This window comes from Phoca vitulina, unplaced genomic scaffold, assembly GCF_004348235.1.
Source record: "Phoca vitulina isolate PV1807 unplaced genomic scaffold, GSC_HSeal_1.0 scaffold26, whole genome shotgun sequence".
In the NCBI taxonomy this organism is placed as follows: Eukaryota; Metazoa; Chordata; class Mammalia; order Carnivora; family Phocidae; genus Phoca; species Phoca vitulina.
In genome coordinates, this window is record NW_022589729.1 from 14,170,207 (window position 1) to 14,180,772 (window position 10,566).

The window sequence follows — 10,566 nt, forward strand, 5'->3', positions numbered from 1 at the left end:
AGGAATGTTCCCTCTATCCCTATACTCTGAAGAGTTTTAATCAGGAAACGATGTTGTATTTTGTCAAATGCTGACAACTGAGAAGACCATATGGTTCTTCTCCCTCCTCTTATTAATGTGTTCTATCACACTGATTGATTTGCGAATGTTGAACCACCCTTGCATCCCGGGGAAAAATCCCACTTGGTCGTGGTGGATGATCCTTTTAATGTATTGTTGGATCCTATTAGCTAGGATTTTGTTGAGGATTTTGGAATCCATATTCATCAGGGATATCAGTCTGAAATTCTTCTTTTTGATGGGGTCTTTGCCTAGTTTGGGGATTAAGGTAATGCTGGCCTCATAGAATGAGTTTGGAAGTTTTCCTTCTGTTTCTATTTTTTGAAACAGCTTCAGTAGAATAGGTATTATTTCTTCTTTGAATGTTTGGTAGAATTCCCCAGGGAATCCATCAGGCCCTGGACTCTTGTTTTTTGGGAGGCTTTTGATCACTGCTTCAATCTCGTTACTGGTTATTGGCCTATTCAGGTTGTCAATTTCTTCCTGTTTCAGTCTTGGCAGCTTATAGGTTTCCAGGAAGGCCTCCATTCCATCCAGATTGCTCAGTTTATTGGCATATAGTTGTTGATAATAATTTCTAATAATTGTTTCTATTTCCTTGGTGTTAGTCGTGATCTCTCCCCTTTCATTCATAATTTTATTAAGTTGGGTCCTTTCTTTTTTCTTTTGGATAAGTCTGGCCAGTGGTTTATCGATCTTATTAATTCTTTCAAAGAACCAACTTCTAGTTTCGTTGATCCAATCTTCTGTGTTTCTGGTTTCTAATTCATTGATTTCTGCTCTAATTTTAATTATTTCTCTTCTCATGTGTGGCTTAGGCATCATTTTTTTATTTTTCTGTAGTTCTTTAAGGTGTAGAGTTAGTTGGTGAATTCGGGATTTTTCTATTTTTTTGAGTGAACCTTGGATGGCTATGTATTTCCCCCTTAGGACCGCCTTTGCAGTATCCCACAGGTTTTGGACTGATGTGTTTTCGTTCTCATTGATTTCCATGAATTGTTTAAGTTCTTCTTTGATTTCCTGATTGACCCAAACATTCTTGAGCAGAGTGGTCTTTAGCTTCCAAGTGTTTGAATTTCTGCCAAATTTTTTCTTGTGCTTGAGTTCCAGTTTTAAAGCATTGTGGTCTGAGAATGTGCAGGCAATAATCTCAATCTTTTGGTATCGGTTGAGACCTGATTTGTGACCCAGTATGTGGTCTATTCTGGAGAAAGTTCCATGCGCGCTTGAGAAGAATGAGTATTCTGTTGTTTTAGGGTGGAATGTTCTGTATATATCTATGGGGTCCATCTGGTCCAATGTATCATTCAAAGCTCTTGTTTCCTTGTTGATTTTCTGCTTAGAATCTCTGTCCATTGCTGAGAGTGGAGTATTGAGGTCTCCTACAATTAACGTATTGTTATCAATATGACTCTTTTTTTTGGTTAACAGTTGGCTTATGTAGATGGCTGCTCCCATGTTGGGGGCATAGATATTTACAATTGTTAGATCTTCTTGTTGGATAAACCCTTTAAGAATGATACAGTGTCCTTCTGTGTCTCTAATTACAGACTTTAGTTTAAAATCTAATTTGTCTGATATAAGAATTGCTACCCCAGCTTTCTTTTCAGGTCCGCTGGCATGGAAGATGGATCTCCATCCCTTCACTTTCAGTCTGGATGTATCTTTAGGTTCAAAATGAGTCTCTTGTAGGCAGCATATGGATGGGTCCTGTCTTTTTATCCAATCTGCAACCCTGTGCCGTTTTATGGGAGCATTTAGGCCATTCACATTGATAGTGATTATTGAAAGATATGAATTAATTGTCATCATGTTGCCTGTGAAGACATTGTTTTTATAGATTATCCCTGTAAATTTCTGTTGTATATCACTCTTGGGGTCTTCCTCCTTTTATAGAACCCCCCTTAATATTTCTTGCAGGGCCGGCTTAGTGGTCACATATTCTTTCAGTTTCTGCCAGTCGTTGAAGCTCTGCATCTCTCCATCCATTCTAAATGACAGCCTTGCCGGATAAAGTATTCTTGGCTGCATGTTCTTCTCATTTAGTACCCTGAATATGTCTTTCCAGGCCTTTCTGGCTTTCCAGGTCTCTGTGGATAGGTCTGACGTTATTCTGATGTTCCTCCCTCTGTACGTAAGGAATCTCTTCCCCCTAACTGCCCTTAAGATGGTTTCCTTGGTTCTAAGATTTGCAAGTTTTACTCTTATATGCTGGGGTGTTGGCCTGTTTTCCTTGATCTTGGGAGGGGTCCTCTCTGCCTCTAGGATGCGAATGTTTGTTTCATTCCCCAGATTAGGGAAGTTCTCAGCTACAATTTGCTCAAATACATCTTCTAGTCCTCTCTCTCTCTCCACTCCCTCCGGGATTCCAATTATTCTGACATTGGAACGCTTCATGGTGACACTTATTTCTCTGGTTCTATTTTCATGGATTCTAAGTTGTTTTTCCCTGGCCTCCTCTTTTCCCTTTTTATCTATTATATTGTCTTCCAGGTTGCTTATTCTCTCTTCTTCCTCACTTACCCTAGCTGTTAGATTATCTAGATTGGATTGGATCTCATTGATAGCATTTTTAAGTTCTGCCAATTCACCTTTCATTTCTGCCCTTAGAGACTCTATGTTGCCATTAATTGATTTCTCCATTCTAGCCATTGTCTTCACAAATGCTAGCCTGAATTCCATCTCCGACATCTTTTTTTTCAAAATTTTATTTATTTATTTGAGAGAGAGAGAATGAGAGAGAGAGCACATGAGAGGGGGGAGGGTCAGAGGGAGGAGCAGACTCCCTGCAGAGCAGGGAGCCCGATGCGGGACTCGATTCCGGGACTCCAGGATCATGACCTGAGCGGAAGGCAGTCGCTTAACCAACTGAGCCACCCAGGCGCCCCCATCTCCGACATCTTGGTTATATCTGCATCCATTTGTAAATCTGCAGCATAAGTCATAATCTCTGAGTCTTTTCTATTTTAGGGGTTCCTCCTCCTCGTCATTCTGTTGATGGGTGTTTGAAGGAATGTATAGAGTCCAAATTATTGACCAGAACCCAAGCAAGATGCACCTGTTTTCTTGGGACCTTAGGGTTGCTGGCCTCTTGTTTTCCCAGCCTGTCTTCTGGGGGAGGGGCCTGCCACACTGTTACTCAGGCAACCCTGTTTGGGTGGAGTTGCCTTACCCCCCTGTGGTGGGGGATGGGCTCAGCGGGAATCAGTTTTGGGGGCTTTTGTTCTCTGGCAGCTTTCCCTGGCGGCTTTCCGCGTTTCTTCCACGAGTCAGAGCAGAAGAGACCGTTTCCAACCCTCTGCCTCAGAGCAGAGAGACCGCAGTCTGTTCTTCAGTGAGCTCTCCAGGCCACACCGTCTCCGTTTCTGTCCGTACTGCTATGAACTGCAGCGGCCTGGGTTGTGCGCCCCTCCACAGCGCTCCCAGTCCTGCCTCCAGGTCAGGGCACGTCTCTACCCTTTGTGCTTCTAAAACCACCAGCAATTCCCGGTACATGTGCGCATGACCCTGCCGCTCTGGGTTTCTGCCCTGGGGGCTGCCCTAAAGTCCTTTCCCCGCTGTTACCGGTCTGCGAGTCTGTGCCCGTCCCCAGCGCGCGAGGTGTTGCTCACCGGCGGTGTAGGATCCCCACGGCCAGGCACCCTCCTGCTGCCGTTTATCTTCCAATATCTGCCCGCGGAATCAGGGCTCCCCGCTTGTACCTCGAAACCAACCGCCTGCAATAATCTGTTTGTAGAGATCCAGATCTTCTTACATCTCAGGCTGGTTTCGTGGGTACTCAGAGTGGTCTGGTAGATATCCAGCTCAATTCCAGGGACCAGTTGAAATAGGGTCCCCTATTCCTCTGCCATCTTTCCTTCTCCAAAAATCTGTAATTCTATGAGCAATAATAACAATAATAGAATTCAGTAAGGTAACTGGACATATATATCTCAGGTAAAAGATGGCCACGATTATGATGGATTAGCTATTAAACACATTACTTTCTGCCATAAACAACTAGAAAACTGAAAAAAAAATGTAATACAACTGCATTTAGACACTGAAAAATCTGCAATCCATTAACAGATGAGAGACAGGTGAAGTGAGCCATACAACTTCAATCACTTAAAAGACTTCAGTGCAGGGGAGAAGTATCAGTCTCACTTAGAGACTGAGAAGTTTACAAGGTACTCCTTAAATAGAGAAAAAAATATACTATTTTAAATTGAGGAAATAGTGACAGCAAGAGGACTGAAATTTGCAAGACAAAGTATTAGAAAGAGTTAAAGAAATTTGTGCAAGGTTACCTTTGAGTCTGGCTTAATACCAAGCAGCTCATATGCATGATAAAACTCCATGAGTATTGGCAAAGAATACTTACCATAAGATATAAGTTAATAATTTTCAGAGCTCACACAGGGCTGAGGTACATTCAATATCTTAATATTCAAAATAGGAAAGTTTTAATGAACACCCTGGGAATTAATTATAAATTTAGGAGTCATCATACTTTAATAATTAAGGCTAATCAATGTCTACCATATCAAAGTTTAAATAAAAATCTTTAAAGACAAAGCTGATACTTAAATAACTGCTGGTCAATGTCAAATCCATCATCATTAAATGAAGACTAACAAAATCCTGATATTTCATATCATTAAATTCAAATGTCCAGCATCCAATAAATAATTTTTGGACATCTGATGGATTAGGAAAATGTGCTGTCATCAGGAAGAAAATCAATGTGAAAGCAGACCCAGATCACAGAGATGAAATTTTCAGAAAAGAACTTTAATGTAGGTATTTTCAATATGTTCAAGTAATACATAAAAAAATGAAGATAAAAAATTCAAATTATAAAGAAATCAAATCTCTGCAGCTGAAATAAAAACATTACTGGATAAGCTTAACAACAAATAAGGCACTGTGGCAAAAAAAGATCTGTGAATATTCCTGTGAAGACATTGCAATGAAAAATGTCTGAGAAATAGAGAGAAAAGAAGCAAAAAATTGAATATTTCCTAAGTGACCAGTGGGGCAGCATCAAGGGCTCAAACGTACCTGTAATTTGAGTCTCTGAAAATGAGAGAAATGGCAACAAAAAATGGAGAGCTGATACCTAAAAGTTTCCAACTTTGACAAAAACTATAAACCCACAAATCCAAAAAACTTAACAAATCCCAAGTAGAATTAGCAACTTTCATATCTTAACCAAATCTTTAAAAATCAGAGATAAAGAAAAAATCTGAAAAGTGGTCGCAGTCTTACATTAAAATGTAAGACTATTAAACAAATTACCAGTGACCTCTCAACAGGAATAATGGCGGCCAGAAGACAACAATGCAATGTCTTTAAAATTGCTGAAGAAAAAAAAAAAAAGCAACTGTCAACCTAGAATTCTATCCTGTGAAAATATCCTTCAAACTGAAGAGGAAAAAAAAAATTAAAAGAGATATTTTCAGAATATCAAGAGCTCATCAAATCTGTTTTCAGCAGACCCTCACTTCAGAAAATGTTGAAGGTCGTCAAGCTAAAGGACAATGTACCAGATGGACCTGTGCATTTCTGCACAAAATGAATAGAGCTGGAAATGGTAAATATGTACATAAATTTAAAAGACAATTTGTTCTCATTTAAAATATATATTTAAGAGATAATTGTGCCCAAGAGTGATTATTATCTGGTCACCCTGCAGCATCCACCAGTTTTCTTCCTCTCCTGCTTCCACCTCTTTGCATACACAAGAGTAAATACACACATCTTCTATTTCTTTCTCTTTTTCTTTTTTTTATTAACGTAAAATGTATTATTTGTTTCAGGGGTACAAGTCTGTGGTTCATCAGTCTTACACAATTCACAATGTTCACCATAGCACATACCCTCCCCAGTGTCCATCACCCAGCCACACCATCCCTTCCACTCCCCTCCACTCCAGCAACCCTCAGTTTGTTTCCTGAGATTAAGAGTCTCTTATTGTTTGTCTCCCTCTCTGGTTTCATCTTTCATTTTTCCCTCCCTTCCCCTATGATCTTGTTTCTCAAATTCTTCATTATCAGTGAGATCATATGATACTTGTCTTTCTCTGATTGACTTATTTCACTTAGCATAATACCTTCTAGTTCCATCCACGTCATTGCAAATGGCAAGATTTCTTTTTTTGATGGCTGCATAATATTCCAGTGTGTGTGTGTGTGTGTGTGTGTGTGTGTGTGTGTGTGTGTGTGTGTATACACTACATCTTCCTTATCCATTCATCTGTTAATGGACATCTTGGCTCTTTCAATAGTTTGGCTATTGTGGACATTGCTGCTATAAACATCAGGGTGCACTTGCCCCTTCGGATCACTACATTTGTATCTTTGGGGTAAATACCCAGTAATGCAGTTGCTGGGTCTAAGGGTAGCTCTATTTTCAACTTTTTGAGGAACCTCCATACTGTTTTCCAGAGTGGCTGCACCAGCTTGCACTCCCACCAACAGTGTAGGAGGGTTCCCCTTTCTCCACATCCTTGCCAACATCTGCCATTTCCTGACTTGTTAATTTTAGCCATTAACACCAATGACTGGTGTGAGGTGCTATCTCATTGATGTTTTGATTTGGATTTCCCTGATACTGAGTGATGCTGAGCACGTTTTCATATGTCTGTTGGCCATTTGGATGTCTTCTTCACAGAAATGTCTGTTCATGTCTTCTGCACATTTCTTGATTGGATTATTTGTTCTTTGGGTGTTGAGTTTGATAAGTTCTTTACAGATTTTGGATACTAGCCGTTTATCTGATATGTCATTTGCAAATATCTTCTCCCATTCTGTCGGTTGTCTTTAGGTTTTGTTGACTGTTTCTTTTGCTGTGCAAAAGCTTTTTATCTTGATGAAGTCCCAATAATTCATTTTTGCCCTTGCTTCCCTTGCTTTGGAGATGTTTCTAGGAAGAAGTTGCTGTGGCTGAGGTCGAAGGGGTTGCTGCCTGTGTTCTCCTAAAGGATTCTGATGGATTCCTGTCTCACATTGAGGTCTTTCATCCATTTTGAGTCTATTTTTGTGTGTGGTGTAAGGAAATGGTCCAGTTTCATTCTTCTGCATGTGGCCGTCTAATTTTCCCAACACCATTTGTTGAAAAGACTGTCTTTTTTCCATTGGACATTCTTTCCTGCTTTGTCAAAGATTAGTTGACCATAGAGTTGAGGGTCTGTTTCTGGACTCTTTATTCTCTTCCATTGATCTATGTGTCTGTTTTTGTGCCAGTACCATACTGTATTGATGATTACAGCTTTGTAAAAGAGCTTGAAGTCTGGAATTGTGATGCCACCAGCTTTGCTTTTCTTTTTCAACATTCCTCTGGCTATTCGGGGTCTTTTCTGGTTTCATACAAATTTTAGGATTATTTGTTCCATTTCTTTGAAAAAAGTTGATGGTATTTTGATAGGGATTGCATTAAATGTGTAGATTGCTCTAGGTAGCATAGACATTTTTACAATATTTGTTCTTCCAATCCATGAGTATAGAACGTTTTTCCATTTCTTTGTGTCTTCCTCAATTTCTTTCATGAGTATTCTATAGTTTTCTGAGTACAGATTCTTTGCCTCTTTGGTTAGATTTATTCCTAGGTATCTTACGGTTTTGGGTGCAATTGTAAATGGGATCAACTCCTTAATTTCTCTTTCTTCTGTCTTGTTGTTGGAGTATAGAAATGCAACTAATTTCTGTGCGTTGATTTTATATCCTGCCACTTTACTGAATTCCTATATGAGTTCTAGCAGTTTTGGGGTGGAGTCTTTTGGGTTTTCCACATAAAGTATCATATCATCTGCAAAGAGTGAGAGTTTGACTTCTTCTTTGCTGATTTGGATGCCTTTGATTTCTTTTTGTTGTCTGATTGCTGAGGCTAGGACTTCTAGTACTATGTTGAATAGCAGTGGTGATAGTGGACATTTTTGATTGCACCTCATTAATAGCCTTTTTGATTTCGACTTCGTTAGATTTTAGTTCTTTATTTCTCCGGAAAGGGATTCTCTAGTATCTTCTACGTTTTTTTCAAGCCCAGCTAGTCTTTATAATTGTCACTCTGAACTCTGGTTCTGACATCTTGCTAATGTCCATATTGATTAGGTCCCTGGCAGTTGGTACTCCCTCTTTTTCTTTTTTTTGAGGTGAGTTTTTCCATTTTGTCTTTTTGTCCCGAGAAGAATAGAGGAATAAGAGAACAAAATGCTAAAGGAATAACAACAACCCCAGAAAAATATACACTAAAGAAATCAGAAGAGACCCAAAACTGGGGGGGATAAGAAAAGGAAAAAAAAAGAAAAGAATATGATCAGGCTGGTGAATAGAACAGGGCCACACACTAGTTTTGGGTGTATTTTGGTTTGTTAGAAGAAACTGCCTGCCAAATTTTAAAGAAAGAAAAACATATACATATATACACATATGTATAATACAAAAAAAAATAAGGGTAAATACGATGAAGGGATGGAATATGACTGTAAAGATGAAAATTAAAAAAGATTTTTAAAAAGGAATTGATAAGAAGTTGGTTGAAAAAAGAAAGAAGAAAACTTAAAAAAAAAAAAAAAGAATGTGATCAGGTGGGAGACTAGAACAAAGCCATACACTAGATTTAGGGTATATTTTGGTCTGTTAGAAGAAACCGTATCCCAAAATTTTAAAGAAAGAAAAACTTATATATATACAAAAAATAAGGTTAAATACAATGAAGGGATAGAATATGACTGTAAAAGTGAAAATTAAAAAAGATTTTAAAAAAGCAATTGATAAAATAATATGTTGGTTGAAAAAGGAAAGACAAAAATTTCAAAAAAAAAATAGAAAAAAATAAAGAAAATTAAAAAAATTAACTTTGAAAGTTAATCATTGGAAAAAAGCCATGAATTCTATGTGCTGTATTCCCCTTGCACTGGAGTTTTGCAATTCTCATTGATGGGTAAACTTGGTCTTGGCTGTTCTTGCTGATCTTCTGAGGGAGGGGCCTGTTGCAGTGGTTCTCAAATGTCTTTGCCGGAGGTGGAATTGCCCCGCCCTTGTCAGGGGCCGGGCTAAGTAATCTGCTCGGGTTTGCTCTCGGTAGCTTTTGTTCCCTGCAAGCTTTCCATACAGCTTTGGAGGAGGAGAGTGAAAATGGCGGCCTCCCAATCTCTGCCCCAGAGGAGCCGAGATCTCGGGCCCCACTCCTCAGTGCACCCCCAGAGAAAAGCAGTCAATCACTCCTGTCTCCCTGGTCTCCGGCCGCACTCTGTGCTCACCTGGCCTGTGACCAGGCATTTCTAGCTCTGGCACCAGACCCCGTGTGTAGGCTCCAAACCCAGCAGATTCCTGTGGTGTGCTCCCATGCCGCTCCTCCCGGGGGAGGAAGGGGAGTCTCCCCAGATCTGCCACTTGTTGGGTCCCTGCTGGAGGAGAAGTGGCCCAACTGTGCCACGGATCACTGTTTATGGCAACCCCGAGCTGAGAGCCCACTCCTCTGCTCCCTCTCTGCAGCTGTCTTCCCCGCTCCGATACCTGGGAGCTCTGCTGCCCTCAGGCACCCCTGGTCTTTCTGTGACCCCAAGGGTCCTGAGACCACACTGTCCCAGCGAGGGTTCCACCCCCTGCTTAGCCACTGGAGCAATGTCCCTCAGTGGAGCCGACTTCTAAAGATTCCAATTTTGTGCTCCGCTGCCCTATCACTTGCCGGTAGCTGGCTGAGGAGGCTCCCTCCCCCCGCAGTCTGTCTTCCCAAATATCACCTCAGATTCACTTCTCCACACATCCTACCTTCCAGAAAGTGGCCACTTTTCTGTTTAGAGAGTTGCTGCTATTCTTTTCTTCGATCTCCTGTTGAGTTTGTAGGGGTTCAGAATGGTCTGATAGCAGCTCTCTAGCTGAATTCCTGGGACCAGACCAAAATTAGGTCTCCTACTCCTCCACCATCTTGCTCCTCCCCCCATTTCTTTTTCACACCATTATACAGGCCTTTATTGCAGTTTCCTTGTGTCCATATTTTCACAATACATCTCTCCATAGTTCTATCAGCTTGTAGATAGCACATCTTGCACACAATTTCAACCAATCTTATGAAAAGCATCAGTAAGTTTCTGTCTCTCCTCTGGATATGGTACTTCAAATATAGTCTTTTTACAGTCAATTTTCAGCCAAGGTGAATTTAAAAATATGTTCAGAGTGAAAGTTATAGAATCAGGAGGGAGTGTGTATAAATATATACTAAATATTCTGTAGGGGTGCCTGGGTGGCTCAGTTGTTGAACATCTGCCTTCAGCTCAGGTCATGGTCCCAGGGTCCTGGGATCCAGCCCCACATCGGGCTCCCTGCTCAGCAGGAAACCAGCTTCTCCCTCCCCAACTCCTCCTGCTTGTGTTTCCTCTCTCGCAGTGTCTCTCTCTGTCAAGTCAATGAATAAAATCTTTAAAAATATATATAAATAAATAAATATTCTTTGATTTCAATTCTGCAAATGTTTTGAGCTCCTAGGTGGTATCCCTGACAACTATTTTCTTGAAATCAATAACTG